This window comes from Prunus mume, linkage group LG8 (assembly GCF_029339155.1).
Source record: "Prunus mume cultivar Tortuosa linkage group LG8, ASM2933915v1, whole genome shotgun sequence".
Taxonomy (NCBI): domain Eukaryota; kingdom Viridiplantae; phylum Streptophyta; class Magnoliopsida; order Rosales; family Rosaceae; genus Prunus; species Prunus mume.
The window spans coordinates 16051942-16057709 of NC_142705.1; the positions used below are offsets into that span (position 1 = coordinate 16051942).

At 39.3% G+C, this 5768-nt stretch overlaps 1 long non-coding RNA gene across 2 annotated transcripts; it reads right to left on the reverse strand.

Moving 5' to 3' along the window:
* Positions 1 to 2094: 2094 nt before the first annotated feature.
* Positions 2095 to 4334, reverse strand: LOC148914842 (uncharacterized). 2 transcript variants are annotated; one of them, XR_016122471.1, is made up of 2 exons: positions 4019 to 4334; positions 2095 to 3107 (listed from the first exon to the last, which is right to left on the reverse strand). It is a non-coding gene; the product is annotated as an uncharacterized LOC148914842 (long non-coding RNA). The 2 variants fall into 2 exon arrangements; XR_016122472.1 differs by having other exon boundaries at positions 2095 to 3327.
* Between the last annotated feature and the right edge of the window lie 1434 nt (positions 4335 to 5768).

A 5768-nucleotide genomic window follows, 5' to 3' on the forward strand; every position in this document is an offset into this window, starting at 1 on the left:
ACAGATGAAGTTATTTTGTGATAATCAAGTTGCACGATATTGCTCATGTCCCAGTGCAGCATGATAGGACGAAACATGTTGTGGTTGATAGGTTCTTTATTAAGGAGAAGTTGTAGGATAAAATTGTTGAAGTGCCCACAATCAGGACAGAAGACCAATTGGCTGATATACTTACGAAGGCTGTATCAAGTCATGTTTTCTTGAAGTTCTTAGACAAGCTGAGAATGAGTGATATCTATGCACCAACTTGGGGGAGAGTATTGACTTTTGTATTATATTTTTTAGGTGATTCCCTGCAATATTAGGTTTCATAGTATAGTTATGTAATTACTCCATGTAAATTGTAATAGTGGGATTAAGATTGTAACCCTACGTGTATGTATATATTCTTCATTGTAAGATGAATAACACAAAAACAATATTAGCCAAATAGTATTCTTCTTCTCAGTTGGTGCATAGATATATAAGCATCAGAGCTAGATGATTTCAGTAGTTTCCAAATTGAAGTCTTCCTTCCAAGTTCCAACTCTCATGATCCACATGCCTTTTCCTTGTTTATTTCTTTGACCGTTGTTAAGTCAAATTCTGAATTGGTCGAAGTACAACAACGAGCGACAATATTCGTCTCACTACAAAATATCAAGAGATGCTTCTCATTTGGCCCAATTCCATTACCTTCCCCAAACCAAATGCCACTCAAATTGGACATACTTTTGATACATGGACCAACCATATTTTATATGAGTGGTGATTTCCCTTGTAACACCCCGACCCCAAATTTATCCCATGTTTGAATTTATTTAAGCGGAATTGAGAAATTACCCGTGGGATAAGGGTATTTTAGTCATTTTCTTATCCGGAAGGAATTTGGGAATTCCGGTTGTACCGTTGCGTAGAGCACAGTGAGATGAGTCCGTAGACACGTAGTGAGCTCGAATCGGAGTTGTAACGAGAGAGATATGATTAAATGAAGCTCAGTGGTATAATCATAAATATTTTGAAATGGGTTTTTGGTTAAAAGACGGAACTGCCCCCGTCTCTCTCTCTCTCTCTCTCTCTCTCTCTCTCTCTCTCTCTCTCTCTCGTCTCTCTCTCTCCTTTGGCAGCGGCCACGCGTTTTGGCGGCCGTTCGTTCGTCCGCCACCAAACTCGATGGGGCCGGTACCAAAATGACCGGGCTTCCTTCCTCTTCCCATCCCGACCAATTTCAGCCGCTGGAACCGCCGGTACTGGCCGGAAATTGAAGAAATTCGAGCTGTTTCCTGACAAATTTTGACAGATTTTCCAAGTCTTCGTTCTCTCTCATTTCTCCACCAAATCGGACGAATGAGGTATGAAGTCTTGACTATTTTTCATGATCTAGCTGATGGTTGGGTAGGATTGCATCGATTTTGAGCGTAGGATGTCTGATCTTCGAATTGGATTTCGGCCGGATTTCGGGATGAGATTCCGGCCACTTCCGATCAGTTTTTGGGGTACGTCCAAGAACAAAAGTGACTCCAAATTAGGTGTATTACCTATGGTAGGAGTCTTGGCTCTCGATTTGGAAGTTTTCCAGCGATGCGATATCTCTTTGGACACCCACGCTCTGCCGGCGCGTGTGGTGGTGCGTGGTACTGTAGTTGAGGGGCATTTTTGTCCCACTGTGATCCTCTTGATGTCACGAGCGCGTAGATGTGCTCGGATTTCATTTTGGGTACCGTTAGAGTCCCGAACGGATATCGCATATCGCGTATTTGCCGGGGTCTCCGCAGGTTCGTCTCGGGTTCCGGAAATTCGGGACGGTCTGTCATCTCACTCCAATTTTATCTACTTACACTTTATTTTATAACTAAAAAAGGAGTATAAGTAAATAAAATTAGAGTGGGGAAATCATTACCTATATATATATATATATATATATATATATATATATATATATGAGTGCAATAATGGTAACCAGAGAGGCCCAATCTGTATGTTTCTCTATACACATTTGAACCTTGTGTTAATTTGTTATGTATTAGAGAGATTGAATATAATTGATTTTTCTCTATACACATTCAATATCCGTGCTCTATCTATAGAGTATAGACTATCATACTTTCATTATGAAAAAAAAGAAAAAAAAAAGACTATCATACTTTGAATGTGTGCAGTACAATGCCACAAAATTCAATATCCGTGCCAAACACTGAGCCATAATAGTGTAAGTAACAAGAAACATGATTTTTCTGTTGTCATTGGACACAAAACTATTGTGCCTTCTTTACATATCACATAAATACTACATATTTGTGTATAATGTAGTTCAAAAAGACATGAACTTTGTTTTTGTGATCTTTGGGTCATGCCTTTCGACCACTTTTGTAGTAGTGCCAACTCCCAATCCAACCAATTCCTCTCAGTTCCAGCCATTCTCAACTCATTCTCAACCCAAGCCATGGACAAAAGAATCATCGAAATACTAGCAATTCCTTTTGTAAAAAGTTCGGGATGAACAAAAGGAATTGCTAGTATTTCTGTGATTCTTTGGTCCATGACTCAGGTGTGAAATTCTGCCAAAAGCCAGTTAGCATAGCAGCCAGCCAATGACATTATTTCAGTAGAACCAATAGCGTCCAGACATGGGCAATTTCTTCTGAGATGTAGAACCAAATGATGGGCCAAATCCTTATGTGAAAAGCTGAATACAAATCAACTATTACAATTCTAGATATATAATTAGCCTGGTTCACATACCAAGCCAAATTTTGTCATTGGGTCTCTCAAGTCAAAATTATGTAATCTGATCTCACTATGGTGGCATCTTTTCTTTACTATTATACTGGTTCCTAAACAATACTACCACTTTGTTGAACTCGCGACTCAAAAAAGAGTCTTACAGCATAATAAATCAAAGAGGGTTCAGCCATTGCTCCATTCCCGTAATCCCCACAAGCCAGCCTCCTTGTGACAGGAGGGATGAGTGACACTCCAAGTTCACCAGTTGACATGATATGTCGCTCCATGAAGCGATTCTTCCACATCAAGGTGTTCATGGCTGGTGCAACAAAGAAAGGCTTGCTGTAGTAGTCCCATGCTCGTACAACACAGGTGAGTAGATTGTCACACAATCTCCCATCAATCTACCCGAAAAACACGGATGAATTTGAGACAATGCATCTCTTAAGAACATAATTAATAGGATGGATTCACATGCCTAAAGAACCAAAAGAAGAGGCAGCCATGACAGAACGGATGATCTAGGTAACAGACAAATCGTTCAGCCACTCTGTTCACCACACCATAAAACTCACTCAAGAAAAGCAGATCCATTTATGTTCTTTACATGACCAACCATTCAGCCTGTTTGAGTACATCGAGGGCCAGTTTGAGCTACTTGTAAGAGATTTAAATCTTTAATCTACAGAAGACAGCCTCTAACTTTTTCCAAGACAAGAAACAATTCAATGGTGAAAAATAAAATACAAAAAAACATTTATCTCCTAAAAAATTTAACCTAGCTAAACATACAAACCGTACGAAAGAAGCACCTGCATACGTTACACTAGCACCATTAAATTGAAAGAACAAAAATGGGTTCTGCAAATATCTAAGTTCACATGTCTTCCAAACAAGAAGGTGGCAATCTCAGATAACCAATTGAATAAAGACATACAAGAAAACTACTTAGCTGGCTGATTAGAAAAGCCATACTATGCCAATGAACATTGTTTATATATGCACCAGCCCGACTGGTGAAGCTGATCATTCATGGTGATCTTGAATGATCACAACGAAAAATAAAGGGACTTTCTTGCTGCAGGGAAGCCTCTGTCTGAGACTTTATTTTCTTTCTCACTGACTTAATATCAAACACCTTTGCTACATTTATACGACAATGCTCTCCCTTTCCCACCCAATCCCAAAAACTAACTAACAGAAAACACTAAACAATCTCCAGCATCAATCGCTGTTTAATTCGTACTTAATCGCATGGAATTTAGCACTAAATCGAAACAAAGTTCCAACATTTGACTGCGAAACCCTTACTCACTTGGAGTGGTGAGTTCCCTGCGTGCGATTTGAGTCGTTCTAGGGTTTTGCACTGAAACTCAACGAGTCAGGTGAGTTTCAGGGCTCGAAACGCACCGTCTTGACCTTCCGTTGAAGGGAACCGGTCACAATTAGAAATCTTGTTTCTGCAGAGAGTGGCCTCAAATTCAAAGTCCCAGACTTTCCGAAATTCCCAGGAGGTAAAGCGACGTCGTCTTCTGTTTCAGCTTATAAGCACGCAGTTTTAGCTTCTTGGGCTTTTTTCCTTTTTCCTTCTTTTCCCGCTACACAACTGGGTCTTACCCGCTTGGTTTTGTTTACTCTCTGCTTCTAGAGTCTGAGTGCTTCTATAGTGAGTGGAAAGTTATAAGGGGTTTTTTTGAGGGGTATGTAAGAGCCGTTGGATTTCATCCAACGGTGAGTTTTTAAAAGAGGGTGCATGTAGAACCGGATTGAAATCTGACCCGTTTGGAAACCCAACTTCAGCTGAAGATTTTTCCCTCTCTGTGAAAAACTCAAGAACACAATCCTCTCTTTTTTAATGTAATGCAAATCCACAATTAGAAAGATCCAAAGCTCCCAAACTCTATAATCGCTCCATTGTCATCAGTTCCTTGGGAGGCCTGCGATCTATGGTATCCTCGGTATGATGATTAATGGCTTTTACCTAGCTATTGCCCTGTTTTGATTCTATGATTGAAGTGAAAACCCCTTCTCTTTTTCGTTCAGCAGAAGAGATTCGGATGAAAGCAAAGTAGCATATCTCTTTTTCGTCTGCTGCTTGTTCCTGGATTTTGGTAGAGATGGAGTCTCCACTACGAAAGAATCCTCTCTAATGTCCACCACATTCTTTGAAGCTGACTGAGTTCGGAACTCCCGATTGACTTTGAGAGGTAAGTTCACTCTTGCTGGATTGATTTTGTTGGGTTTGATTTGTTTTTTGTGAGGGTGAGAAATTTGTCATTTGTGGCATCAATAATGCGTCATTTGCTCTGCTATCAATAATGCGTCATTTGACTTTGAGAGGTAAGTTCACTCTTGCTGGATTGATTTTGCTGGGTTTGATTTGTTTTTTGTGAGGGTGAGAAATTTGTCATTTGTGGCATCAATAATGCGTCATTTGCTCTGCTATCAATAATGCGTCATTTCCTTATGAATATTCAATATACTTAGTTGATTATTTTTGTTTGGAGGGGGATTGGAAATTTATGAAATGTAGGTAAAAGATCCTAAACTTAGGCTTAATGGCATTAGAAGTAAGCATTTGGAGAGGATATTGGGTGAAGTTCTGTAATTGCTGGTTTGAATTACATTTGAGTTCTTAGTTGAACATGTTGGTTCTAATGTTATTTTTTCAAGATTATTTCACAAGAGATGACGTAACTATTATTAAATTTTGCTTGTGTTTTGTGTAATCAGAATCCAACAAGCTAGGCTATGCGTGTATTGTGTCAATTTGGGCAATGTTTTGTGTAAGTGGAATGCATTGATAAGTTGTGATGCAGTAATGATTGATTAATGAATTAACATTTGCTATGCAGTAATATAGAAGTAGATCAATAATATACGTGGATAAAATGTCCAGGGCTCAGAGTGATGACTCTGTAACACTAATGGGAGGGTTTACATTCCTGAAGTAAGAAATGAGGAAACACCAGCAGTTGGGATGAAGTTCACTCGCTTGACCTCGTTTATAATTTCTATAATAGATATGCATTCTTGGCTGGCTTTGGTATTCGACTTCATTCCAG